At 40.6% G+C, this 15,518-nt stretch overlaps 1 protein-coding gene and 1 long non-coding RNA gene across 2 annotated transcripts in view; one reads left to right on the forward strand and one right to left on the reverse strand.

The window, feature by feature from the left end:
* CSMD1 (CUB and Sushi multiple domains 1) overlaps window positions 1–15,518 on the reverse strand; it is a 2,292,800-nt gene that overhangs the window by 1,482,897 nt on the left and 794,385 nt on the right. The window lies entirely within an intron of this gene.
* On the forward strand, window positions 1,201–5,790 carry LOC109283421 (uncharacterized). Its single transcript, XR_002090578.2, has 3 exons — window positions 1,201–1,489; window positions 3,142–3,205; window positions 4,120–5,790. It is a non-coding gene; the product is annotated as an uncharacterized LOC109283421 (long non-coding RNA).

Genomic DNA, 15,518 nt, shown 5'->3' on the forward strand with positions numbered 1-15,518 from the left:
AAAATTTTCATTTGAAGTCCCTAGCCTGCAGTGTCAATATTGTATGAGCTAACTGGGCAAAAGAAACTTAGACTGTTACTGAGTATGATGCAGCCGCTGGATAGTGGGGGCAAATTATGTAGAATTTTGAATATTATTTTCAGCTCTTAAGAACACTTAGCCACCTACTGCAGCAAGGGCTAATTTTGGCTAAATCAAACCCTGTGTCCTTATTCATAGCTCCTTATTCTCAACCTTTGAATTGGCAGAGATATACTGTATACTCTGCAGTGTGCTACTGAACCTGGGAATCCCAAAAAAAGAATCTAAAAATCTTCTTTAAACTGTAAAATGTGGATATTGAATATATAATTTTTATTTAACTACATACAGATTTTAGAAAAAATGAATATTTAATACATAAAATATTCAAAGCCTTGTGACTCATTAAGTCACGTGTAACAGAACTTCATACAGTACCAATTACTCATATAGATATAATTGGATAACTGATAACATCTCAGACTATTCATATTCACCACAGAGTGCTATTTTCATTACAAGTATCCAAAAGGAACTGGACACTGAGCCAAAAAAAACAAACCAAAACAAAATGATCCCTAAGCCCTGTTGCAATTATGTGTAAATAGTATTGCGCTATGACCTATCCCTCTTGTGTCCCAAGGAAGGTTCGGTGAAGCGGAAATCCAGGACTCTGAAGACAGCTTTGAGTTCCAATAGGGCTCCATAGGGCTCAAAATGCTGGATCAATGTTCTCCCTCCTACTTCAGCAACCATTCCCTACACTGTCCCTCCTAACCTATAAGCATCTTGTGGTTTCTGTGACAGTTTCTGCCAAAGACGAATTCCACAGTTGAAAATAGTTTAAATTAATTCTTGGGCGACATTGTTTATTAATAGTTCTGTATATTGTACATAGAGCTAGGGACAGAAATTACACATACACTGGTTTAAGTGATCAGAAACTGGTTTAAACCTGTAGCAGAACAGAAGCTCAGTGCACATAAACCAGTCTCAAATTGGCTGAAATTGGTTTAAGATAAAATTTATTGAATATAGTTTCAGATTTAACTAACTTAGCTCAAACCAGTTTATGAAACGTCTGTCCCAGACCCCTTCCTAGTTGAAGTTAAATCACAGTCTCCCAGCATCCCAACATGCTCTGCAGCCCTGGGCTGGGCTGGGCTTTCTGCTCCAGAGAGCAGGGCTGGCCCTGTCTCTCTGCTCCTGAGCTGAAGCAACAAGGGCTGGCATACTGCACGCCCCAGGCAAACGTCAGCTGGGGTCTGGGGCCAGGGAAGAGGGTTAAACTCACCTTCCCCTAAGTACAGAGCTGCCTTACCAGCTTACTTAGTGCCTGCTGTGACTGTGGACTACAAATCCCAGAGGCACCTTGAAGCAGGAAGAAGAAGTGATGAGCAACCCTATACAGTCTTACTGCTCTTGCTCTGAACTGCAAATCCCAGAGACCTCCGAGGCAGCAGGAAGAGTAAGTGAGCACACAGCCAGGCTGTATTTATAGATCTTCAGTTTATAGTTTTTCAGAGAAAGAACTGTTCTTATTCAAGCTTTTATGAACTCAATGCCACTACCTTCTGCCCCCAACCTCTCCCTGCCTGGGCAGAGCACAAGCTGGGGCTGCCTCCACTTAAGGAGCTCCATTCCCTTCCATTTGGCAGTGGCCGCAGGCTGGGAGCTGTGTTCTAGCACCCCCTGGCATCTGGCTTGAGCCACTGCAGGCATGTGCATTTTCTGAATCAAAAGTGAATGTGTGTTTATTCGTTTATTGGTTTAATCCCCTGCAGCTTAGACTAGCCTGCAAAGACTGAATCAATTCAGCCTTAGGCTTTTTGACTGTCTGTCTGTACTTAGCCTTAGAAACATTTATGGATATAAGCTCCCAATCAGATTCAAGCTGAGTGAAAATAAAAAGTAATTTATGTCCAATTCATAATATTCCTAAAAGGAGTACTTCTGGGAGCAAGGAGAGGGACTTCCACTGGAAAGGTCAGAGGTTAGGGGTGAGACTTCAGATCCTAAAATGGCAACCAGGGTGTGGAGCCATACTAGTAGGCCTTGACAGCTCACCAAAACTCATTAAGCAGCTTTCCAGCCAAAACAATTACCCGCCCCCTGGTAAGGGTGAGCAGAATCTGGAATAGACTTCCCAAGGAGGTGGTCAGCACCCAGCCTTGGAAGTCTTCACCAAGAGACCAGATAGACACCTTCCTGGGATCATTTGATCTCATCAGTATTCCTGCCCAGAGCAGGCTGGTTGGACTTGATCTTTCAAGGTCCCTTACAGCCCTTAATTTCTTACTTGTATCAAAGCCATGGATGAATTATTCAGATCAGTCCATAGAAGGGCTGATTAAAATATTCAGATGGTGGCCACAATCTGTCATACTTAGTATATTCCAGTGGTTCTCAGCCTTTGGTACCTTACATACCCACTGCCAATCAACGCGGTGAAAGCGAAACCATGGCACTTTCAACACTGCGAACTTAGTCCTACTTTTTCCACCACGGCCCAGGACAAAGCAGATTGCACAGGGCCTCCCTCCCTATTCCCCTGTACACCGACGCTGGGGAGTGAAAGCCCCAGCACGCTGGCATGGGAGGGGTGGTGGCCAGAACTTCCAGCTTGAGCAAGCAAAGACCAAAATGTAGCACCCATGTACCGCCTGCCCATGTCTCATGTACCCCCAGCACTATGTGTACCATGGGTTGAGAAACACTGGTATATTCCACATAATTGCAACTGTCTGGGGGGAGGGAGAGGGATAAGGAGAAGGGGCCATTTTAATATGGCTTAAAATAATGTAACTTTTAAAATATTTAGAATAGTGTTTTAATTGGTTTATATGTGTAGAAAACTCTTGCACTCATTCATTTCCTAGGTAACTTTATCAGTCAGTCCTTTTTTCTACCACTTTATCCCCAGTAAGGCATGCTAGGTAACGTTCACTTTTCCAGAATCATTCACTTTTCCAGTTTGGCTGAGAGAGAGGATTTCTAGCCCACCATTGCTACAAGACTCCACACCCAATATAGAAAATAGTTTGCTTTTTTTTTTTTCAAAACATCATCTATAAGAAAACTTTCCTCTCTCCATCACCATTTATCTTTTGTCATCCCTAGGACAGTGAATTCCTGGAGACCTGAGAATCTTGCTTTGCAATTGAAATTGGACCTGCTCAAATGTGTAAGCATTTTTACCTCTTGGCCATGTAGAGAAGTTCTTTTTCCGTCAGGAAATCATTGCTTTCCTGGTAGAAACCGTGAGTGTACAGATGTTCTAGCTTTTTCTCCTAGAGCAAAAATGACAATTCTGGGAGAAAAATAACCCTATTCCAACCAGTTATAGGTCACTGCTGGAAGATCTTCTCCAAGAAAATGAACATTTGCACTTTCCCATGGCTTACCTCCTCCCAGGGACCAGGAGAATTAGAGCCACAGGGAAAGACTCCCATGCCTTTTGGAGACTTGGGTTACCCCAACCTGCAGAAGGTGTGGGGGCACCTGATCCCATTCTACCAATAGACCAGAGAGGGGAGGGGAGGAGGAGCTGCCAGCTGTTCCCTGCCAGCTCCTTATACACCAGAGTCCCCAGAGTGAGATTGGGCAGGTGTCTTTGCCCCATTGTTCGGTCTACCTGGCTCCCAGGCACAGGTAGTGGCACTGCAAGTTCCCTGCCCTCTTTTCAATTTGGGATCTCCAGAGTGAGAAACAGGCAGGGGTCTTTGCCCCACTGCTCCTTTCACTTGGCTGCCAGAAGCAGTACAAGGCTGTTTCTGTCCCTCTGGGAATGGGAGGACTGGAGCAGTCCATGCTTTCCCCAGACTGGGATTACCCTACCACATGGACAATGAGGGAGGAGGTGGTTGCAGGCAGAAGGCTTATACTGCTCACTTCCCCAGAATCACTTTAGCAGTGGAAATTTTGCACTGCTAGAATGTTTGCCATCAGCCAGGGGTTGATTCCTGAAAGAGATCATTACCCTATTCTATGGTCATGAAAGAAGGTTTCATTTATTTAGATGCAGGTCATCACATGTTCTACTTCCAAGAAATATAGTTCTGCTGCTGACAATTGTATATGTATACTATCTCATCATAGACTGTTATGCTGGGAGCTGTAAAAAGCATCCATGGAAGAAGATCAAAGACCGCTGGTGGAGAAAGAATAAAGCAAAAGAAAAAAAAAGATGCCAAGAAGCCCTTTATATCTGTCAATCACAAAACACTTAAAGAAAAAAAGAAAAACTATGAAAACAGCTTGTAAGTAAGGTCAGCAATAATCCCATGAGGATAATGTCAAGAAAGTAGTACAATTCTAAGATTATGTGAACAATATCTTTTAAGTAAGACTAGCATTATTCAGATAATGCCTCATCACAAACATACACATAATGTTGCTATGTTGGTTTCAGATGAGAGAGGAAATGGAATTCCATGTTTGACTCAAATAAGCAGAGAAGGAAAGATGATCTATTACCATAAAACAAACCTGATGAATAATGTAGAAGGGAGGGATCATCCATTTGGACTTGTAAACCCCAGGTATAGTTCTCTGCTCCTCAGCAGACTTCCCATTTGAACTTCTTTATGTTACTTATTCTCTCTCCTCTTTATCTGTAAATTGGGGATAACAGCTCTTCCCTATCTTATAGGATTTTGTGAGGATAAACTTGGTCAATGTTATGAGGTTTTCAGATACTAAGGTGATGGGTAAAGTAAGTATAACTCTTTCTAAGTAAGATAGATATATAGAAAGATCAGTGTCAAAAAGAAAGAAAATACAGAAATGGCTAAATTCATCTAGCACCACAGAACAGGAAGAGAGGAGAAAAAGCACCTTAAGATTCCCTTTTATATCATGGAACTGATTTGGTGATCGCGGTCTCCAGGTTCCCTTTTCCTCCTCCCCCTTCTGCTTCGTGCCCTCTGCCATGAATAACTCATACCCCCGGTAGCTGGGGTAACACAGCGGCGCTGGCAGTGGCGGGAGCATGGTGGCAGCAGAGGGAGCATGGTGGTGGTAAGCAAGGAGCTCCCACAGATGCCGCTGGCATTGTTGGTGGTGGGGGGGATGGCAAATACTGACCAGGGGTCGGCGACCAGTCAGCAGTGCCTTTTTGTATGGGGTACACTGCTACACTCAGGGGTGAAAGTGCACCCGCGTGCACCCCCTATGCGTGGCCAATGCCCTACACTCTTGGGAGTACGGTGATAGGAGTGTGCTACATGTGCAAAGTGGGAAAGCTAGGCAGCCTGGCTCTATCCATGGCAAGGGAGGGCCCAGATTGTCCATACTGCACATGTGGCCAGGTAAAGGCTGCATTGTTTGTCTTTTGCATGAGGCTAGGAAAGCTCATGGTACATGCATGGTGGGATGCCAAGCTACTCACACTATACATGCAAGAGAGAAGGGGAGATGAAACGCCTGAGCTATGTGCATGGTGAGGGAAGGGGAGCTGCCCTGGTTGCCTGCACAGCATGAAGGACTCTAAGATCTGCAGCTTGCGTGGTGTACATCCCCCTGCCATCCAGAAGTTGGAACACGCTGAATGAACATGCTATTTCACCAGTAACCTTAGCCCTTAACAGTATAATTCAACTACTCAATTTGCAAGTACCTGTTTTGTTGTGTTAATATATTTTAGAATCATGTATTATTATTTTGAATAATATAGGTCTTAGTCATGTATTTATTGTAGGAAGTCCAAATCATTTAGGACCTCAATTTTCCTGTTTGAATAGTAAAAAATAAACTAATCCAATGCATGTAGTTACATCTTAGATTTTTTACTTCTGTGATTTGTTCTTCATTCCTCAAATATATGTTTTGATTTGAGACAGGGATACACTAAAACTTAAGGAAGAAATGCAATTATTACAAATAAACTTCAGTGACAGGTTTCACTGAGAACTTGAAGGGTGAAATAATGGTATATACAGTCTATGGTCTACCTTTCTGCAAATGGGAATAGGTGAAGGTGGGAAGTATTGAAAAGTATTGATGAGGCTGCTGAGTATTGATGTGTGTTGATTGACTATGGATGAAGTTGCTAGAACAGTGACATTTTTCTGGTTCGTTACCAAATATTCTTTTAAGCAAGGTCAAATTTATCTCGAGTGAATACCTTTTGTTTAACAAAAACCACAATAAAGTAAATACATGTAAATCATGTAAAAATAGGTAGTGATTGTGACCTTTCATAGAATCATAAAAAGTAGGTCTGGAAAAGACCTTAAAAGATCATCTAGTGCAACACCATACACAAGACAGGACCACTCCTATCTAAACCATTCCAGTGATGTGTTTGTCTAACCTGCTCTTAAACTATTCCAAAGTTACAGATCCCACAACCTCTGTAGATAATGTTTCAATACTCAACCACCTTCATAGTTAGAAAGTTCTTCCTAATTTCCAACCCAAGACTATACACGTGCTTGGGGGTGGTGCTGGGTGGGTGTATGGGGGGGGGGGAAGGGAAGTGTTTTAATTAAAGCAGCTCTTGGGAAGCTGCTCTAATTAAAATTCCATAGTGTCATGTGTATTAAACCCCTGCACATTTAAAAATGGTTGTGGGATGCTTTATCTAAATGTTGTTTGATGAGGTTTAGTTAAACTGGCCATTTTAAAATGTGCAGGGACTTGTTACACATGATGCTGCAGCAATGCTGTGGAATTCTAACTAGAATGCAGAACAGACTTGATTAATTCTTTCTTGCTGCAATTTAGGACCATTGCTTCTTGTCCTGTCTCCAACGGCCTCAGAGAATGGTTTAACTCCACCTTCTTTGTAACATTCTTGTTACTACAACCCAGAATGCTATGGTCTTTTTGCAACAAGAACATATTGTTAACTCATATTCAACTTGCAGTCCACTATAACCTCCTGATCTTTTTCTATAGTGCTGCAACCCAGACTCCCCAATATGTACTTGTACATATGTTCTAATTATAAGAGTTATAGGTACTTTGCATTTCTCCTTATTGACTTCTATCAAGGGAAATACAGGCCCTTTCAAGCCCTTCCCCTAGCTGGCACATGGGGTCAGGGAGATTTTTTTCCCTTTCTGTTGCTACAGGTGTCAGGATTTTTGCTTGCTTGCTTGTTTGTTTGTTTGCTTTCCTTAGAAAATTGTGTATTGGATGCAGCCAAGGCTCCGAATTTTGACTGGGGTGTGTTAGTGACCTTGTCAGAACTAAAACCTGCAGGTTTCTGGTTAGATGGTCTTGCTTCTCTGCTGGAGCCAGAATGATTTCCATATTTGGGTTCTGGAAAATATTTCACTCTGTGGTTAGACTGATATGGATTGTGGGGCTTTTGCCTTCCTCTATAGTGTGGGGTGTACTTCTTTTCCTTGCATCTCTCTAGTACATTTTAAAAATCCTGCAGGACATTGACAGTTTCCTCATCTAGTGAGGTGGTTGGACTCATGCAGGTGGTTGGACTATAATCTTCAGAGGTCCTTTCCAGTCCTACTTTTCTTTGATTCTACTGTTCTAATTTTAGACATTTTCTCCAATTTATCATGGTCATCCTGATTTTTAAACCTGCTCTTCAGAGCATCAGCAACTTCACCTAGTTCAGTATCATCTGCAGATTCCCTAATCCTGCACTCAACTCTATCTTCCAAATCATGAATGAAGATATTAAGTAGTACTGGACCCAGGACAGACTCCGGGGAATCACATTTGATAACTCCTTCCATTTAAAGAGCCATTGATAACTACTCTGTGGGCATATCTACACATTCATTAATGTGTACAGTTACTGTTCATTAACTTTAGTATGCAATGTGTGCCATGGGAGAGAGTGGGGATGGACAGGAATTTGTGGGACGTGTGGGTCAGATGTCGCCCATGAGCCATCAGTGGGACAGCCCTCATTTAAGTTATTGTACTATAATGCATGAAGAATAGATCCTTGAAACTGTCTGATAAGATTCTCCTGGACTTTAAAAGCATGTTATACACATACAACAATTATTTATAGTGAGTATACAGTTATTTACACAGCTGTGTAAAAATATTCTTTACATGTATCAGCCTATCAAAAGAAATTAACACTTCTGCAATCTCAGAAAATGCAATATGTTTTTGGTATTCTTCCTGCATTTTTGTGAGGAACTAAAAAATCCATTTTATAAATAGAAAAAATAATAGATTGCAATAGTCACAAATCAGTTTCATGTACTTGTAGCTTATATTGTTAATGCAGAATAAATGTCTTCTGAGCAAAGTAGTTCTCTGTTTCTTCACACACCACATATGCAGGTGCAAAAAAATCTCCAGCATTTCATATGCTGTAAAAAGTACACCCATTAGCACTTAGAAGAAAGAGGCAGTGAATAAAGTTGAATGCATTTAAAGGGTGAAACTGATTTTAAAAAACAGGTGTTATTTTATGCCCACTGTAAAATGAGTAGTATAACATGCTCTAATTTGAAACTAATTTGATATGCTTTCACACAATTCCTATCATACAGTGTTTAGGTACCCAGGCAGTAGCACAGAAGACATGAACATTTCAGTACAAAGTATGAATGTAAGGTACATTTTGTACCTGAAAGCACATGGATAAATGTTAAAAAAAAATGTTTTAGATTAATATTTTGCTTATAATAGTGTTTCGTTACTAATGATGTCTGTTTCAATGGCAATACCAGGCCATAAAAAAAAATTGTTGCCAATTTTGTTTTTTCTAGTCTGTAATATATATTTCTAAGTAACAGAAAACTAATGCCACAAAGATCCATTGAGATAGGATATTACAATATCCAGATAAAAATGTATTGCCTAAAAATTTCAAGTTTCAAAATTATTTTTAGTTGTAATCAATAACCCAGTTTCCAAAATGTACATAAATTATGAGAACACCTGCTAATATGTAATTTTGAAGAGCTTACTATCCATACATTTTTTAAACCAAAAAATTAATGTCTTTTTTCTTGTATGACACCACCAGCCAATATTGCAGATCTCTACTTTGCTGTTAATAGTCTTACATTATTGACAGAAACTAATGAAATATAAACAGCTTTCAAAAACCAGAGTCCAAATTTCATGTTAACCAAATTGTCCATGAAAATACCTGACTCCCATTACTCAACTGCAATTTGGAATTTGATGTCTGATTAGACCTTCTCAATCTGAAGATATTGTAGAAACTGGTGACCTAAATACTATATTAAGGATGAGCATTGACAACATGTAGGGGGTGCATGCGCACCCCCTGAGACTGCCAATGCTGCTGGCAGGGCCTGCAGGTGGTCGCTGCTTGCCACCCCACCCCCCATCGGCAACACCACTGGCAGCATCTGCGGGCAGTCCCCAATCACCACTGGCCACTGCTGCCACTGCTAGCAGCGTTTGCAGGTGGTTGCTGACTACTAGTTGGCACTCGCCACCCCTCTTCCCCATAGTTTTCCACTATGTCGATAATAAAGATTATATTCTAACATCATCCTCATGAAAGAAGCGTGCCCCCAGATGCTGGGGGGGGGGGGGGGGGGCACCGCTACAGCTGCGGCTGCCTGCAGAAGCTTCCTGTTTGCTGCCGCTATGTCCCCACTGCCACCACCACTGCTGCTGTTGCCATGCCCCACCAGCCTCCGGGGGAATGCGTCTTTCATGAGGATGATGTTAGAATATAATCTTTGTTATCAACATAGTGGAAAACTATTATTACCTCTAATCTAAAGGCTATGACATTTCTCTTCTGGGTGAATTATCAAAAACATAGTTCCAGGATTAAGCTTATTTGCAACTGTGACCACATGTCCACATCCTTGTTTACCTGCTATGTAATGGAATACATATAAATATCACATTCACAAAAACAACAAAGCAGAAAATACATTCCGGCCCCATACTTTTAAAAACCTGACTACATCTCTTTATCTAGCACTCATCTGAGGAGGAAAAATCCACACCAAATTTACAGGCTTGGTGGTGCTATGTTAGCTAGCACCACGTCCGAAAGGGACCTTGGTCATAATTAACCATAAAATGAACATGAGACACCAATGTGATGCTACAGTTAGCATAGCAAACAATATGCTGGCATGCACCAACCAATGCATCTCAAGCAAAACTAAGGAAATTATTCTCCTTATCTACATGGCATTGGTGAGGCCGCAGCTGCTGCGTCCAGTTCTGGGCGCCACACTTCATGAAGAATGTGGAAAAACTTGAGAGAGACCAGAGAACAGCCACTCACATGATTAGAGGCCTGAAGAGCAAGCCATATAAGGAAAGTCTGACAGATATGGGACTGCTCAGCCTAGAAAAGAGAAGACTTTGGGGGGATTTGGTGGCAGGTTACGAATATATCAGGGGAGAGCATCACAGGCTAGGCAAACAACTGTTCACCAAACCGCCCCAATGGAAAACCAGGAGCAATGGTCATAAACTCTTTGATGGAGGATTCAAACTGGATATAAGGAAAAACTTCTTTACAGATCATGTGACCAGACTCTGGAATAGACTCCCAGCAGGAGTGGTGCAGGCACCTACCTTAGAGATCTTCAAAAGGAGACTGGATGCACACCTTGCTGGGGTTATTTGACCCCAGCAGTCATTCCTGCCTAGAACAGGGGGGTTAGACTCAATGATCTCATGAAGTCCCTTCCAGCCCTAAACTTGTGTGAATCTGTGAATCTGTTATGGAACCTTTATGCATAGAAATATACAGAAAATATTATCTCATGAGTTATTTACAATATTCAAATATCAAATTCCTGAAGAACTGGATATTCAAAAGAAAAACTATAAACATTAATACATGTCAAACATTAATATGTGATCACACAGCTCTTGTAATCTGACAACTTCACTATGCCAAAAAGAATGGGCCTAACAGCTCTTTTCAGAGCCCATACCAATCTCACCAAATCAGCCGCTAGTAAAAGAATTGTGCACTTGATGCATGGTAATGCCATCAGCAACTAATTGGGCACATCTACATGTGCAGTTAATGTGCCTCAATTTTCTCCACAGAAAATTCAGGTCCATTAAAGTGCCCCCCCCACATGCATCACCTGCTGCCTAGGCTCACTGAGAGCAATTTGCTCCTGATCAGCATCTACATGTGTGCTTTAGTGCATTAGTTTAATATGTTGATTTCTAACACCTGTACATACAGATAAAGGAAAATGGTGCATTAGACTAATTTATTACTCAGTGATTGCTAAATACATGCAGATGCTGACACTTTACTGCGTATTAAATTATTCTAATGTGCAGTAAACCATCTCTTATAGATGCATCCATTGATTCACTTCAACTATCCGTTCAGCAACTAAGCTTACTTAAACCCACATTTACCTTCAGTTACAGTAGGTACCTAGCATTCTATTTAGCAATAGTCTTTCTTTTAAAAAATATAGCTGAGGAAGGGACTAATAACACTTTAGTCAGTTATCCCAGAATTTGGAATACCTTGTGAATTAAATCCAAAATTACCTCATCTAACAATATCAACAAGAAAGGATAGAATAGTATATTAGCCAGGCCAAAAATGTCTTCCCTTTTCAGAGAGGGTTTGCAATATAGGCTCCCTTGTATCTAGAATTACACACGCAAGGTAGAAAAGCTTTGTAAGGGCAGCAAAACCTGTAACTATCAAAATCAAAAAAATATAGCGGCATTTTTAAATCCTCTGGCAGAAATCAGATAAAAAAAAATATCTTCTAAAACAGTTGCTTTTTGTAACTAGAAAATCTCCTAAGGAATAGACAGGAAACAAATTCTGTCATTCTGTCATTCTAACAGACAAGCAGCAGAACAATGTGACAGCTAGTAATGCTCAGCGGTCTCCCTAATTCAACTATCTGCAGCCATTTGTAGTATCAGTTGCATCAGTAGTATCGTATTGGGAGTCAAAGCATAAAGCAATAGTAAAAGCAACATAGCAGCTGATTAGTGATAATGATTCAGAGCAAAAAAAAAAAAAAAAGAAAGAAAAAAAGTCAAGGAAATTGTTTCTTTTTGGGGGGTTTCTTATAATATAATGTATGTTCTTTGATGTGGCCAAATATTTTTACACTTAAAAAAGGGAGGTACTATTTACCATCTTGAAGATTCATTGCCAGGCATTATACACTGCTAGCAAAATAAGTATATTTCACATCTGTAGAATTTTTTTCTTCTTTTTTCAGTTTCGCAGTTCTGAGTTTTCAGAGGGGAGTAGCAAGAGTGCATTCGAACAAAACACCCCATAACGATTTCTCTCATTGGGAGGGTTATACATACACCAGGGGCAACTAATGGCAACCTACAAACACTACTTATTTAAAATATGCAATACTTAATAGTTACCAGTAAGTGGTAAACTATCAAAATGTTATACATGTTTTTATGAGTATAAAAAGCTTTCATTGTGCTGCTTCACTGCCTGTGTTCCTGTCATAGCAAAACAGATACACATATGTGACTTCATTTTTGTCAGTCTTGCTGCTGGTACTGACATTGATGGGGGACTTTTCTACCAGATATTGGATCGCTGGGCAACAAGCCTTGCAAGTGGCAAATAAAGATTGTTTGGCTCTTGATGAATGAGGCAAAATCCAAAACGGTGTCCCAGTGAACAACCAGAAGGTCTGAATTGCTACAAACTTCAAAGAGATAATAGAACTGCTGAAGCCAAAGGCTGAGATCACTGAGTCTTGTTATTGTATATTTTTTGGGTATGTAGATATGAGAAAATTCTTGAGCATCAGAGAGATGGAGAAGACAGAGAAGGCAGAAGTGACTAAATCCCAGAAGGGCACAATTAATTGTTTGCTTTCCTTCGAGCTCAGGCAAGACTGTGAAGGAAGAGGCACACGCAAGAGATTAAGTCTCCAAAGAATATTATTGTGTACTTTTCCTTCCTTCCAGGAGCAGTAAAGAAAACTGAGAAAGACAGATTTTAATTTGGGTCTCTCTAGATTTAGAAGCTAGGTAAATTGTTTGCTTGTTTGTTTTAAAGGTAGTTCACTCTCCAGGTGGGTTTTCCCAGTCTTTCTCAATTCTAGCTCAGATTGATTTTTTGTTTGTTTGGTCAAAACAGAGGGAAAACAACACTGTTGGTTTAAAAAAAAAACAAAGGAAACAAAGATAATTAAAGAATATTTCAGAAACTATTCACTACTTCTTCAGGGATATCTGTGTCCCTTTATTTCTAACTATATGTATGTGAAAAACCTGCTTTCCACGCAGATATTGAAACACTTATCTGGATGTCAGCTTATTTCTCAGTTTGGAACTCCTTGGATAATGGACTTAAAAGTGATTGCTTCTATTTACACGAAGTACTTTTCCATGTGTCAAGCAGTTGACATAAGCACTTTCTTGAATTCAGACAGACACTTTTAAGCCTCAGAATGCTACAAGTGGATTATTTCTTAGAACAGCTAGAGAGAATATTATTCATCTACTACAGTCCAGTCCAACCATTAACTGGCGTCTACTACTACACACAAATGCGTCCGCAAATGCATTCATCATGCTGTCTACACAACAGCTCGAGATGTTCAAATGACATAATTTTAAGCAATCACTAGTTGTATAATTTACATTTTTGCTCTTATCCATCCCAAGGGGGCACTATCAGAGACTGTTCTCATGAGCTATTCAGTTGTGGGTCTAATTCACTGTGAGCACCAGAGAAATAGAACTCAGGGCAAGATTTAGCACACAGAAGATAACTGGATGCTCTTGGCACTCAGATGTGCAAAAGAAACTAATGTATTTGAAGTATTTTTTACAAATATAATATTTACTAGATTAGCATAGATACAAATATATAGCACTACTAATGAAAATACATGGTGTGTTAATTCATTTCCATTTAACCAGTTGCTTGCTTACCCCTTTCAAGGTGACCCTAATTGAATTTCCATCTTTCATTTCAACTAATTAGTGTTACATCTATGTTTGCTCAAAAAAAATCCCATTTCTAAACACCATCTGGCTGTACACTTACATTTTTTTAGGCAACGTGGTCAGCAATGAAGTCATTGATGTTATCTGCCAGAAAAAATCTTATTTAAGGTATGGAAATTTTTCTTAGCTATATGTAAGCACTCTTCTGTATCATTTTTTGTTTCTAGTTAAGCACTAAACATAAAACATCATTGAATGAAAACACACTCAATACTGTCAATATTAGAATTTAGTAGGGTTAAAATCCTTCTTACAAGTGTCAACTAAGGAGTTGAAACTTCAGCTATATTGCACCTTTCTTAATCATTTATACACTTATGTCAAGTAGGAACTAAAAATCAATTTAGAATAAAGAACATTTTTCATCCACTTGACACAGGTGTGAATGATTATGCAAGGTGCAAAACAGTAGAAAATCAGGGCCAAACGGTGGAAGTAGGATTTTTATATGAATGTAGTGTGGAAAAATGCCCTACTAATTAGACTCAGTATGCAGATGTTGCACAGGATAAAGACAGTAATTCAAATAATAGATTGAATAATATATCAGCAATAGAAGCAAAAAATGTAGCATGGAAACTGCATATTCTACAAAAGACATTCCTACTTATACCCATGTTTTAATTACTTTCATAAATGATATCCAGAAACAATGATTATAGAGACCTCTAAAATATCTAATGTTTTGTCAAGTTTATTTCAGTTTGAGAGACAATACTGGTTCCATCAGTATTCCATTTCCAAAAATATAGAATTTACTCTTAAACTAGAAGAGTCTTTCAAACCTGACCCCTAGAGAGTGATGAATAATCATTCTATCCTGTCAAAATATGAAGATCATATTATTCTAATATTATAAAAGCCTCTGTCTGTCTGTCTGTTCATAATGCTTTATTTGCACTCTGATTGGTTGTTTCAGCAGCCAATTACAATGTTTATTGAAACAACCAGAGTGTTCTGCCCAGACAGAAATGCTTCCCTAACCCCTTAACCCCCAGCTCTATTCCTTGGAGACAGAGGGGGATGGCAGGGACAGTATTGCCATGACAGTGGGGACTGAGGGGCTGGGCCTGAATGGGGACTAAGGGGAAGGGTGGGCACAGCTGGCTTTGCCCCACTTCCCAGCCATGTTCCTTGAAGGCAGAAGGGGATGGAGGGGGGAAACAGGCCTGGACCCATTGCAGTGGGTGTGGGAAGAGGGGAGCAGGGGGGAATGGGGCTGCATGAGAAGTGGGGGTGGGGGCAGACATGGGGCTCTGTCCCCATCTGCCCCCCCAAACCCCATGATGACAGGGACTGAGGGGCTGGAGTGGATGGGCAAGGTCAGTGCCACTGGCCTGACCAACCTTCTCCGGTGCAAGGGCCTGGATGCAGGGGGTGGGGGATGACACACAGGGCTGGAGGTGGATCCAGCCTTGCCACCGCATCCAACAGATGCAAATTGAAAAAAAAAAAAAATACAAGCACAAAAAATCCACAACACTGACCTCACACCCACTCCCCAGCGTGCTCCTCGGACACACAGGGGGATAGTGAGGACAACGCCACCATGACAGTGGAGACTGAGGGGCTGCAGG

Source organism: Alligator mississippiensis, chromosome 1 (genome assembly GCF_030867095.1).
Source record: "Alligator mississippiensis isolate rAllMis1 chromosome 1, rAllMis1, whole genome shotgun sequence".
NCBI lineage: Eukaryota > Metazoa > Chordata > Crocodylia > Alligatoridae > Alligator > Alligator mississippiensis.